We start from the raw sequence: 13153 nt of genomic DNA, 5'->3' as shown, positions 1-13153 counted from the left end.
GGCCCCTTGCTGTCTGTTTGTGTCTCTCTTGGCCAAGCAGCTTATGGTGTCTCCAGCTACAAGCGGTTGATTAATCATGGTGGTTTTGAATTTCAATATCTCCTGCTGAGGAAGCAGAAAAGTTGTGATGGTATTTCCATGCTGGAGAGATTAGCATGCTTCACTGCCGCTGTGCAGAGGCATGTACCATTTCAGATTGGTTTAGAAAAGTTCGATGTTCACACCTCATATATCTGTGTTTGTTTATTTGCTCTTCTATGTATGCATCCATCAGAAAGATTTCAGTCATCTCTGTCATTATAACTTATTTGTACCTGTGACCCCACAGAGCGGTCAACCAATATACCGCAAAGGCTGATATTCTGACTTTTTTTTTATCGGCATCGCCCGATAAATTTCCCCGTTAGGGCAATTTGTTTCTTGATGTCGCTGAGAATTGCCTGGTTGCATGTGAAGCGACTGAGACATGTAAACAACAGTGTAATTTAAATGGATCACATATCAGAGCCGCGGCACACGCGTTTGAGCTTAAAATGTTAAAGTGTTCATCTGTTTCATTCTTCTTCTCTCTCCTCAACAGTTCCTTGTAGCTTTTAACTGTCTGGTCTAATGATAAAAAGCAAATATCAATAAAAGTAATATCATATACCATCTGTTAATATGCGCATATCTCGTTTAAACAGATGTAATAAACCAACCTCACAAAACTTCAGCAGATCCAGCACCCTGCGGAGAGCTCATTTATTTACCTCTAAAGCACATATTCTAACAGTCTCTCCTTAACAGTTCCTTGTAACTTTTCTAATGATAAAAGGCAAATATCAACAATACTTATATTATATACCATCTGCAAATGTGCAGATATCTCTTTTAAACAGACATCATTCCCGAACCCCTCGAAAATCCAGCGTTTTCTTCCCATCGAGCACTCTTCCTCTGAACTGTGTATTCTATCTGCCAGAATTAAAAACTTCAGGATCAAAAGTTCCTTTGATTCACAAATAATGATGGTCACTCTGTGACAATCCAAGCAGGTGATCCATGCTGTTTAAACTGTCAGCAGATTGCTGCTGCATGCACTGGATCCGCACGGCCATGTGAGTGCAACTTGAAAGCTGCATCCGAAACCAGGAAAATACTGCCTCCGGAGGCTGTATACAGAGGTACGATGAAATCTGAAGAAACTGCTATCTACCTTTTAAAATACAACATTATTTTGTAGTTTTGTGTGACATTAAGTAAATATAGTGCTAAATAAGAGTTTATTATTTTTATTATTATATATTTGTATTTATTTATTAATTAGTTTGTTATTTACTATATTAAATAGTATGATATATTGTCATTGTATCGGCCTATCGGCCACCCTGCTCTCTAGATTTCAGTATCGGCCATTAAAAAACCCATATCGGTCAACCACTACACCACATTACATAGTCAAAACTGGATTAGAAATGGGCCATAAAGTTTTCATTTGAAGAGTTACCTGATACATTCAATTAAAAAAGAATGATGAATTTTCTCTTTTTTAAAAGTTAATGGAATAGTTCACTCCAAAATGAAAATCCTGTAATTATTTACTCATTATTTATTTACTTTAGTCATGTCACTCCAAACCTGTATGCCTTTTGTTGTTGTTTTTTCCAATGGAACACAAAAGTCTTCACACGGCTCTTTATGCAGTTTTTGACTTTAGTTCTGCGTACATGAAATGTTGCATCAGAGCCACTTTCCTGCTGTCACGGCACTCACAGTTCACAAGAATCAACATAACGCTACACCTTTGTAGTGTAAACTTCAATGTAAATGTCAATTCAGTTTGCAAATAATACAATGACATAATTTCAGTCATGACAACTCTCGGTGTTAGTGTTATAATGGATGAAACATTCGGCTGTTGTGCAGTACGGGCATTTTCACACCTGGCTCGATTGGAGCATTTGATTCGGAACCTGGCACGTTTTCTCCCTTGGTTTGGTTCATTTAGGCATATATGAACACGTCAATCACACCCGGATTTGCACCAAAACAATCATTCTGAGACCTCCTGAACGAGGTGATCTCCAACCGATTGCAAACAAACTCTGGAGCGGTTCGCTTGTGGTGAAAATGCAAACCGACCCAACGGACCAACGCACCAAATAATATCCCAATAAAAACCATGAACAGATCTGTGGAGAGAAAATCTGTAGGACAGCACATTGCTGTAATTCATAATCAAAACGTGGATAGAGCCTTTTGGCGACTATACTAGACACAATTGCATGTTTAAAAAAGGTAAATATTACAATCTCTTCTTTCTTTGGGATGGCGGCAAAACCAACACAGGTGGGATGACGTTAGCAACTTTATGAAAGATGTAAAACATCTTTACTGTACGTAGATTCACTCTTTCTGATATGTGTTTGTATGTGTTTGTGTGTGTGCACGGGAGAGAGAGAGAGATTCTTGTCCATGAGAACAGGCACTTTTCAAAACATAAATAATGCAAAAGCAGCTAATGACAGGAAAAAATAACCATGACGAAAATGTTACAACTCATATGTGACAAGTGACGGATTTTATTTGCAGTGCAACCTCTGACTGCACACATTTTGTGCCATGCAGAAGCTTTTTGCATAACCGTGACATAAACAGTAGTCGAACAGTTGACAAATTTATGCAGATATATAATTTTAAGCGGTATTTGGATGTAAGACCACGGTATTTGGACCATTTGAAATGTTGCCTTGTGAAAGTAAACTGAACCAAGAAGAAAATGCAACATTGTAACAATTTAGCCTCTGTTTCGAAACAATTTAAATGAAGTACAGGTCTGAAAACATCCTTAGACAAGCTACTTACAATCCCCATAAAGCAAACCTAGACATGTGGTGCTGGGGAGGAGGATGGAACTTTCATTTGAAAGCTGCAATGAACCAGCTAACCTGCAAACAGATGAGGCAATTTAAATGTTAAACAAAGAGAGAGTACGCAAGTTGATTGTCTGTAATAACAGATGAAATGCCAACTGACCTATCAGCTGCACAATGCGTGCTGATTGGCTAACAGATCAGATGTTCAAAGGACCTTCAGCTTACACCATGTAGAGTTTTATGACTGAACATATGATAATTGTCATTACCTTCTAAATAGCAAACATTCTAACAATATAACATAGTAGAGATGATAGGGACATGTACAATTGAGGATTCTACTTGTTTGGCTGGTAAGCGCCCTCTTGTGGAAGACACCTTAAAATTTAACGGCTGTGTCTGAGGTGCAGGATTTAAGGTGCTAGTGTACCTCCCAATACATGTCTTATTTTGCGCATGGAAGAAGAACATCTGGATTAGGGTTGCGCAGTTTACATAACGGAGTACAGCGATACCAAAAAAATTTAAACGGTACGATATCATCTTGTTGCTAATTTTGGTAGCATATTACAGTATGCTGTCATTAGCAAAATTATATGAGATGAGACAGTTTTGAGATGAAATCAATGACAGTTTGAAAATAAAATGAAAAACTTCTGGATATGGCCAAGTGTGATCACTAAACAGCAGAATGATGTAATTTAAATAAATGTTATACAGTCACATGCGCTGCACGCTACAGAATGAACAAGAGGTGCCACTCTGTTCTTTCATATGCTTCACACGCACGCACGCACGCACGCACGCACGCACGCACGCACACACACACACACACACACACACACACAACACATACTACAAGTGCACATTCAGTGTGTTTACAGTATAAACGGCTGTTAACACTTAAACGAACTCCTCCGGTGCAGCTCGAAGATTTTAGCTTGAGTGTCGCGATGGGATTATCCCAGTATTAATGGAAAGCTTGCTATAAAAACAGGAAGAACTCAAAGGTCTGCCAAAATAAAAGTCCCGCTAATATGAAAGCTCTATTCAACTGGATGTGTGAAATTGAAGACAGAAAAATAAAACTATTGTATACAAATGTAATATTCAAAAAGTAGAAATAATACTCATAATAATAATTTTGTCATAATAAATGGTTGTTTTATTATTATTATTATTATTATCTGTAAGCAATATCACAAACGTGCCTTGTGCCTTCAATTAATTAATTATTAAGTACGTTAATTTATAAGTCGTTTTCTGTGTAAATTTATAAAAAATCTGAGGCTTTTTATTTGTTGATTATAGTATCGATTTAGTGTTGATACCGAGGTACCACGGCTGGTATCGTATCAAAGACAAAATGTTGGTATTGGAGCAACCCAAATTTGGATAGATTGGAAAATAATGTTTTGTCAATAAAATAATAAGGCATTTATGATCAAAAACTCCATAGTTGTATGATATGCTTAAAGCTTTCTTTGTTCAAGAGTCCTACTTTTTCAGATTAAAAATGTAAGTACAGAACATATAAATAAGCAATATGACAAAAGATTATGTGGGGAGCTGAAAAGCAGAAAGTGGGGGAAAATGTCAATGCTCCATTCTTTGCATAATTTGTTTAGCTAGTTGTCAATTTAACATATTAATTGTTAATTTACTCTACCCTTTTGTTTAGAGATCCATTTTTTTCAAGCTGGATAATACATTGTACAGAAATTGACTTCCTGTCCCTTGGTTATAATTTTTTTCGAGGTAAGTCTTCTTGAAAAGATCAAATTTGCTTTTGATTTTCACATCACATATCACATTATCCAAGTTTATCGCACATCGTTTATCGTGCTGTCCTAGTGCCCCCCCAAAAACAGAACAAAATAAATGAATGAATAAAAAGATTACTATTTAATATGGTGATGCAGAGAAATTAGACTTGTGAGCTAATAATGTTATTTTGTAATTAATGAATTATTTGAGGAATAGCAAAATATAGTGCGACAAGCACAGCTCTTCTTGCTTGAAAGTAATAATAGTAAAGAAACTCTTCAATAATAATGGAATATATACCATTTTATAGAACCAGTTCTTTCTAAGACAGAGAGACTGAACAAAGTGTGTCCAATTTTTCGAAAACAAGGAAAGGGTTTTTGCCTCAATGGAATTTTACGCTCTCATTGAATTCTCAGCTTAGGCGAAACAAACAAAAAGAGCCTCGTGGCTGCCATACGACACTTCACTCAAAGATACACCACCAGAAAGCCAAACAGGATTTTCCATATGAGACCCCAAAGAGATTATTTTAGTATCTCGTATATTCAGCACTCTCAGAATGTTTCTTAGCCCCTGTCTGGGTGGAATCTTGCATGCAGATCAATATCTTACAGACCTTCATTTTCAAAGAAAGACCAGATATGTATCTGATTACACACACACACACACACACACACACACACACTCACACTCACACACTTTCTCTCTCTCTCTAAGTACAGTCTAACCCTAGTCTAACGAAGGAGGTCTGTAATAACTGGAGAGAGAGCTATATCCATTAGCATCAATGGAAGTAGCAAAAAGAACTGATCAAATGTATTTTATACTATGAAATATGAATGGAATATCTGACATTTTTATTTTGCTTGCAACAGAAATGTATGTAATCAGAATACACAGCTACTTTTGAATGCCCATCAATGGATAAGAGAGGTGTTTGTATACAGATGGTGGAGTTACAACATCTACCAGCAGGTGCAATCTGGGCCATGCTAACCAAACCTCCCTTGAATCTAACAATTCCTGATATTCAAGGAATAATGAAAGATCAACTGGAAATTGTGGTCAGCTGTTTTTTGTTTTTTCCCCTGGTAAGACTAAACACACTGTTTGCGAAGGTAGTAAAGCCATGTCTTAAGTCTGTCAACAACACAGATAAACAAGATAGACAAAATGATCCAAAAGGTTGGCTGTAGAGGTCAAACACAACCCTGTTGAAAAGATCAGCACTGCAGGTCACCAACTTATATTGTGTTTTGGGTGCTGATCCCTCAGCATGGGATGTGGGTGTGCTGGTGTCCCCACCAGGCTTTTTAACAAGCTTAACTAGCTTAATTCTTAAGACCATGGTGGACAACCAGCTTCACCAGCTATAGGTTTTGTGGGTGAAAAGAATAGCTCTCCTGCATGGTCCAGCTAGACTAGCACCAAACCACAATTAGCCGGCATAAACCAGTCAAGACCAGCATGAGAATTCCACACTAAATAAACTGGTCTTTTTGGCGGGGAATACAGCCAAGTATGCTCAAGATTGTGATGTGATGACTGCCAATCAGATCAGAAATCAAAGAGCTGGCAGTCTGCATGATGTTGGCCAACCGTTTGGACTAAGGGGTCAAAGAGGAACAAAAGAACGAATAAAAAACATAAAACTAATAATAATAATAAAAAGACCTTTGGGACGAAGAAGCACTGGAGACTGTGAGAGCTCCGTACTTGAAAACGAGCAAGAGGCATTTGAAAGAGAGTGCCTGAAAGATGACGAGATGAAAATGCACGTTTAGTCTCCGACCTGTTCTGTGAGAACCAAATATTGGTTAAAAACATTGCTTTAGTGTCTTGCTCCACCTTGTGGTCCAAATGAGGTGGCATATTTCATCCTATTGAACTAGACACAAAAAACGAAATGTTTTATTATTGGCGATAGAAACTAGATATACGACCTGTGCACAACCAAACTTAACAACAACATCAACAATAAAAACTGTGTAAATAAACTTGCAAACAGTGCAACCCTGTAAGCTCATTAATTGTTCAAGCCTAGTGCATGCTGGGATTCGGGAACAGCTTCCAAAAGTGAAGTAAAATGTACTTGTTTTATTAACCAGTGAAATTTACTCAAAGTAGCTAATACATTTGACAAGATTTTCTACTTTTGGATTGATACATTTGAAAGATCACAAACAATAATAAATAATATTTACTTATAAACTAGGGCATTCATTTTAACATGTTTGAATGTAGAATTTACTTACGATTTTCAAATTCACTCTTAAACTAACTTATTCATGAATGTAGAAAGTACTTAATCTTTTCTTTAAGATTAAATACTGATCCAACACTGATACATAGCTTGACCGTTTAACAGGACATTTTCAAACCATTAAAGCAGATGTGTTACACCTGGAGTCCTGTCGAGATCAAATAAACATATCCATTCTACTAATATACTCTTTAATTCTCTACTACTCCTACAAACCACAGTGGATGACTGGGGCGTCATGTGGTATAGGACCTATTTTAGAGCTCTTTGGGTAGGACTCAACTGCCAGATGCTGGGAATCCGATTATTTAAAGAATCAGAAAATTTTTTGTAACAAATATGCACAAAGAAATGCAACTATTACAATGATCTATCAAGTAATAAAACCTGTTGTTGTTTTGTTGTATTTAATGCACATTTGTTCCAGTTTGATGATTTTTTTTTATTTTTTTTTTTATTTTTTTTTTACCACACTGTACAAGAAAACATTAAAAAGCACGACTAGTCATTATTTTGTTTCCAGAACACCTGTAAACAACGTTTTTATTTTCAAAAACTATAATTTCTCCCAATTTGTAATGCCTAATTCCCACAACTTAGTAGGTCCTTGTGGTGGTGCGGTTACTCACCTCAATCTGGGTGGTGGAGGACAAGTCTCAGTTTCCTCTGCTTCTAAGACAGTCAATCCGTGCATTTTATCACATGGCTGGCCGTGCATGACACCGCTGAGACTCATGCTACTCTCTGCAATCCACGCACAACTTAACATGCGCCACATTGAGAGCGAGAACTATTAATGCGACCACTAGGAGGTTACCCCATGTGAATCCTACCCACCCTAGCAACCGGGCCAATTTGGTTGCTTAGGAGACCTGGCAGGAGTCACTCAGCATGCCCTGGATTTGAACTCATGACTCCAGGGGTGGTAGTCAGTGTCAATACTCGCTGAGCTTTTTTATTATTTATTTATTTAGTTTTACAAATGCACTACCTTCGTGAAGACCTACAAAAGTTTTTGACTGCGGTCAAGTGGGCCGCGCGTTGAAAATACACGGTCAAGCCAGCCGCAAATTTTTTTATGATGCGCGTCTACTCGTGTACTTACGGTATGGGTGCTGGAAAATGTCAACATTGTTTTTAAGCCTCTATTTTCCGCTATTTTACATTTTATTAGGACACAAATAATACATTTTCATAATTTTTTTTAAAAGTATGACTGTTTTATTATTATTTTAAAGTGTGTAGGCCTATGAGTTACATTAATTATTACATAATATATTCATGTTCATAGTAATGTCAATTAACATTAATAATTTTTACATTTTTATTGTTAATTTTAATGTTTTTTGAAACTATTTTCTGCTATTTTCCATCTCATCAGGACACAAATAATACAGTTTTATGATTTTTTTAAAAAAACATTACTTTTTTATTATTATTTTAATGTTTGTAGGCCTATATGTGATTCATTAATTACACAATTTATTCATGTTCATATTAATGTTAATTATCATACATCATAAATTCTTTTACGTTTTTATTGTTAATTTGAATGTTTATATATATATATATATATATATATATATATATATATATATATATATATATATATATATATATATATATATATGTATGTGTATTATACATTATTGTACTTTATTTATTAACTTTAATGAAATTTAATATTAATGTTAATTATCATACATTTATATTGCATTTTTATTGTTGATTTTAATGTTTTTATATATAAAGTATACATTAATTATTATACATAATGTATTAATGTTTATTTATTTATTTTCTTACATTTTTTATGTTAATGTAAATGGCAAATATTTGGCAAATAAATGGCAAATAAATACAACAGGCTTTTGGTGGCTTTTAATCTGTCAATTATAATTGAATTGCATATATATAAGCTATAAACACCTTTATACAATCTATGAAATATACATTCATACCTGAAGTATGAAATATGATAGGCTACTCAAAACACACACACACACGCATGCACACGCACACACAAACACACACATACATTTTATATATCATGGGAGTTTTGCCATTTTACTTCAACTTCTAGCACTTACATCATGTCCCATATTCAAACATTCATAAAAAGTGTTCCTTCATAGGTTTGTCCATTCTTTCATTTGATTACTGTTCATATTGACTCTGACTATTACTGTATTTATTTTCAAGTCATTTTACTGTATAGTTTTGGAGAAAAGTAAAGGCAAACTCAACCCCATCAAAGTGCATTATAGCTCTTACACCATGTCCTATATTCCAACACTCATAAAAAGTGTTCCTTCATAGGTTTGCCCATTCTTTCATTTGATTCCTGTTCAGAGTGACCCTGACTATTACTGTATTTATTTTCAAGTCATTTTACTGTATAGTTTTGGAGAAAAGTAAAGGCAAACTCAACCCGAAACATCAGTGTTTTCTATCACTTAACACCATATCCCATTTTCAAACACTCATAAAAAGTGTTCCTCCATAGGTTTGCTCATTCTCTCATTTGATTACTGTTCATAGTGACTCTGACTATTACTGTATTTATTTTCAAGTCATTTTACTGTATAGTTTTGGAGAAAAGTAAAGGCAAACTCAACCCCATCCATCAAAGTGCATTATAGCACTTACACCATGTCCTATATTCCAACACTCATAAAAAGTGTTCCTTCATAGGTTTGCCCATTCTGTCTTTTGATTACTGTTCATAGTGACTCTGACTATTACTGTATTTATTTTCAAGTCATTTTACTGTATAGTTTTGGAGAAAAGTAAAGGCAAACTCAACCCCATCCATCAAAGTGCATTATAGCACTTACACCATGTCCTATATTCCAACACTCATAAAAAGTGTTCCTCCATAGGTTTGCTCATTCTCTCATTTGATTACTGTTCATAGTGACTCTGACTATTACTGTATTTATTTTCAAGTCATTTTACTGTATAGTTTTGGAGAAAAGTAAAGGCAAACTCAACCCCAAACATCAAAGTGCATTATAGCACTTAACACCATGTCCTATATTCCAATACTCATAAAAAGTGTTCCTTCATAGGTTTGCCCATTCTTTCATTTGATTACTGTTCAGAGTGACCCTGAATATTACTGTATTTTTTTTTCAAGTAATTTTACTGTATAGTTTTGGAGAAAAGTAAAGGCAAACTCAACCCCAAACAACAAAGTGCTTTCTATCACTTAACACCATATCCCATTTTCAAACACTCATAAAAAGTGTTCCTTCATAGGTTTGCGCATTCTTTTAATTGATTCCTGTTCAGAGTGACCCTGGCTATTACTGTAATTATTGTCAAGTCATTTTACTGTATAGTTTTGGAGAAAACTCACCCCAATCATCAAAGTGCATTCTAGCACTTACACCATGTTCAAACACTCATAAAAGTCAGTCTGCCACAGCCTCTCCTGCAGCTTATCCTGTAATATATTAATTATAATAATCATACATTTTATTTATAGACACCTTTAATACTCAATGACACCTAACAAGCACAGTATTGAATGGTTATCAGAAGACTGCAGTAGGCTACAACCTAATGAAATTTAAACAAGAGTTTTATAAACAGAATTACACAAATATGGTGTGATAGGTATTATGTATCCTGTGTTATGACATTTCACAATAGATTCAAATGCAAAAATATAATTTTAAGTAATAAAACAAAAACCTAATATGAGAAGATTATTTTAGGTGTGTGCATTAGTGTGCAGCAGCCAGTCAATGCCCGCAGGTGCCAAAGCCACAGTAGACACTTGCAGTCTGATGGGTTGTACATGAGTACAACAGCATGCCGAAAGTGGTGTTGCAAGATCGACATAGTTGTTTTCTGAAATAAGAAAAGCAAATAATTAATAAAAATGTGATCATATTCAAGGACAAGGACATGACACTGCATAAGTTTCATTTTTCTTTGTGTTATCAACTCTTTCTCCTTATCTCTATGATGTGACACTTGCTGTATATGGATTTTCATTTAGAAAGATCATTTTAAAGTTCATCTCAATACCATATGTTTGTAATGATTCTGTCAAGGAGGAGGGAAATGACAAATTCCAGTTGAGCAGATTCAATAGACTGCAGATTAAGGTAAACATAAAAAAAAAACAGTTTTGCAGACTTAATCATCATAAACAAAGAAAAAAACAACAACAAAAGAAACATAGACATAAGGATATAAAACGTAGACATAAGAAACTAAAGGTGAGGTAGTAACCATTGACAAAAAAAAATTACTTTTCAAACGGATGATGAACATAATCATTTCTTATAGTTAAAAACAAGGTTTTCACTAAATTAAAATGACAATAATACGTAAAATGCAAGAAGACATTGTGTATATGATGTATTTCCATGTAATTTTGTCCACTACTGTACATTAAATACTGTAAGTTAATTATGAAATACAAAATAAGCATGGTATGTTTGCACAACAATGCCTTCAAAAATGAAAATAATTTAGTGTTTAACAATGGTGCAATGAAATGAAAACTGATACAGTAATAGTCAGGGTCACTCTGAACAGGAATCCATTGAAAGAATCACTTTGATGTTGGGGGTGAACTGGTCTTTTCTTTTCTCCAAAACTATACAGTAAAATGACTTGAAAATAAATACAGTAATAGTCAGGGTCACTCTGAACAGGAATATATTGAAAGAATGAGCAAACCTATGAAGGAACACTTTTTATGAGTGTTTGAAAATGGGACATGGTGTCAAGTGCTAGAATGCACTTCGATGATTGGGGTGAGTTTGCCTTTACTTTTCTCGAAAACTATACAGTAAAATGACTTGAAAATAATTACAGTAATATTAAGAGTCACTCTGAACAGGAATATATTGAAAGAATGAGCAAACCTATGAAGGAACACTTTTTATGAGTGTTTGAAAATGGGACATGGTGTCAAGTGCTAGAATGCACTTTGATGATTGGGGTGAGTTTGCCTTTACTTTTCTCCAAAACTATACAGTAAAATGACTTGAAAATAAATACAGTAATAGTCAGGGTCACTCTGAACAGGAATCAAATGAAAGAATGGGCAAACCTATGAAGGAACACTTTTTATGAGTGTTTGAAAATGGGACATGGTGTAAATGCTAGAAAGTGTTTGGGGTGTTTGCCTTTACTTTTCTCGAAAACTATACAGTCAAATTACCTGAAAATAATTACAGTAATATCCAGGGTCAGTCTGAACAGTAATCAATTGAACGAATGAGCAAATCTATGAAGGAACACTTTTTATGAGTGTTTGAAAATGGGACATGGTGTAAATGCTAGAAAGTGTTTGGGGTGTTTGCCTTTACTTTTCTCCAAAACTATACAGTCAGATTACCTGAAAATAATTACAGTAATAGCCAGGGTCAGTCTGAACAGTAATCAATTGAACGAATGAGCAAACCTATGAAGGAACACTTTTTATGTGTGTTTGAAAATGGGACATGGTGTAAGTGATAGAATGCACTTTGATGATTGGGGTGAGTTTGCCTTTACTTTTCTCCAAAACTACACAGTAAAATTACCTGAAAATAATTACAGTAATAGTCAGAGTCACTCTGAACAGGAATCAAATGAAAGAATGGGCAAACCTATGAAGGAACACTTTTTATGAGTATTGGAATATAGGACATGGTGTAAGTGCTATAATGCACTTTGATGATTGGGGTTGAGTTTGCCTTTACTTTTCTCCAAAACTATACAGTAAAATGACTTGAAAATAATTACAGTAATAGTCAGAGTCAATATGAACAGTAATCAAATGAAAGAATGGGCAAACCTATGAAGGAACACTTTTTATGAGTGTTGGAATATAGGACATGGTGTAAGTGCTATAATGCACTTTGATGGATGGGGTTGAGTTTGCCTTTACTTTTCTCCAAAACTATACAGTAAAATGACTTGAAAATAAATACAGTAATAGTCAGGGTCACTCTGAACAGGAATCAAATGAAAGAATGGGCAAACCTATGAAGGAACACTTTTTATGAGTGTTGGAATATGGGACATGATGTAAGTGCTAGAAGTTGAAGTAAAATGGCAAAACTCCCATGATATATAAAATGTATGTGTGTGTTTGTGTGTGCGTGTGCATGCGTGTGTGTATGTGTGTGTGTGTTTTGAGTAGCCTATCATATTTCATACTTCAGGTATGAATGTATATTTCATAGATTGTATAAAGGTGTTTATAGCTTATATATATGCAATTCAATTATAATTGACAGATTAAAAGCCACCAAAA

Source organism: Xyrauchen texanus, chromosome 30 (genome assembly GCF_025860055.1).
Source record: "Xyrauchen texanus isolate HMW12.3.18 chromosome 30, RBS_HiC_50CHRs, whole genome shotgun sequence".
In the NCBI taxonomy this organism is placed as follows: domain Eukaryota; kingdom Metazoa; phylum Chordata; class Actinopteri; order Cypriniformes; family Catostomidae; genus Xyrauchen; species Xyrauchen texanus.
Note: the sequence above shows the minus strand (reverse complement) of the source record.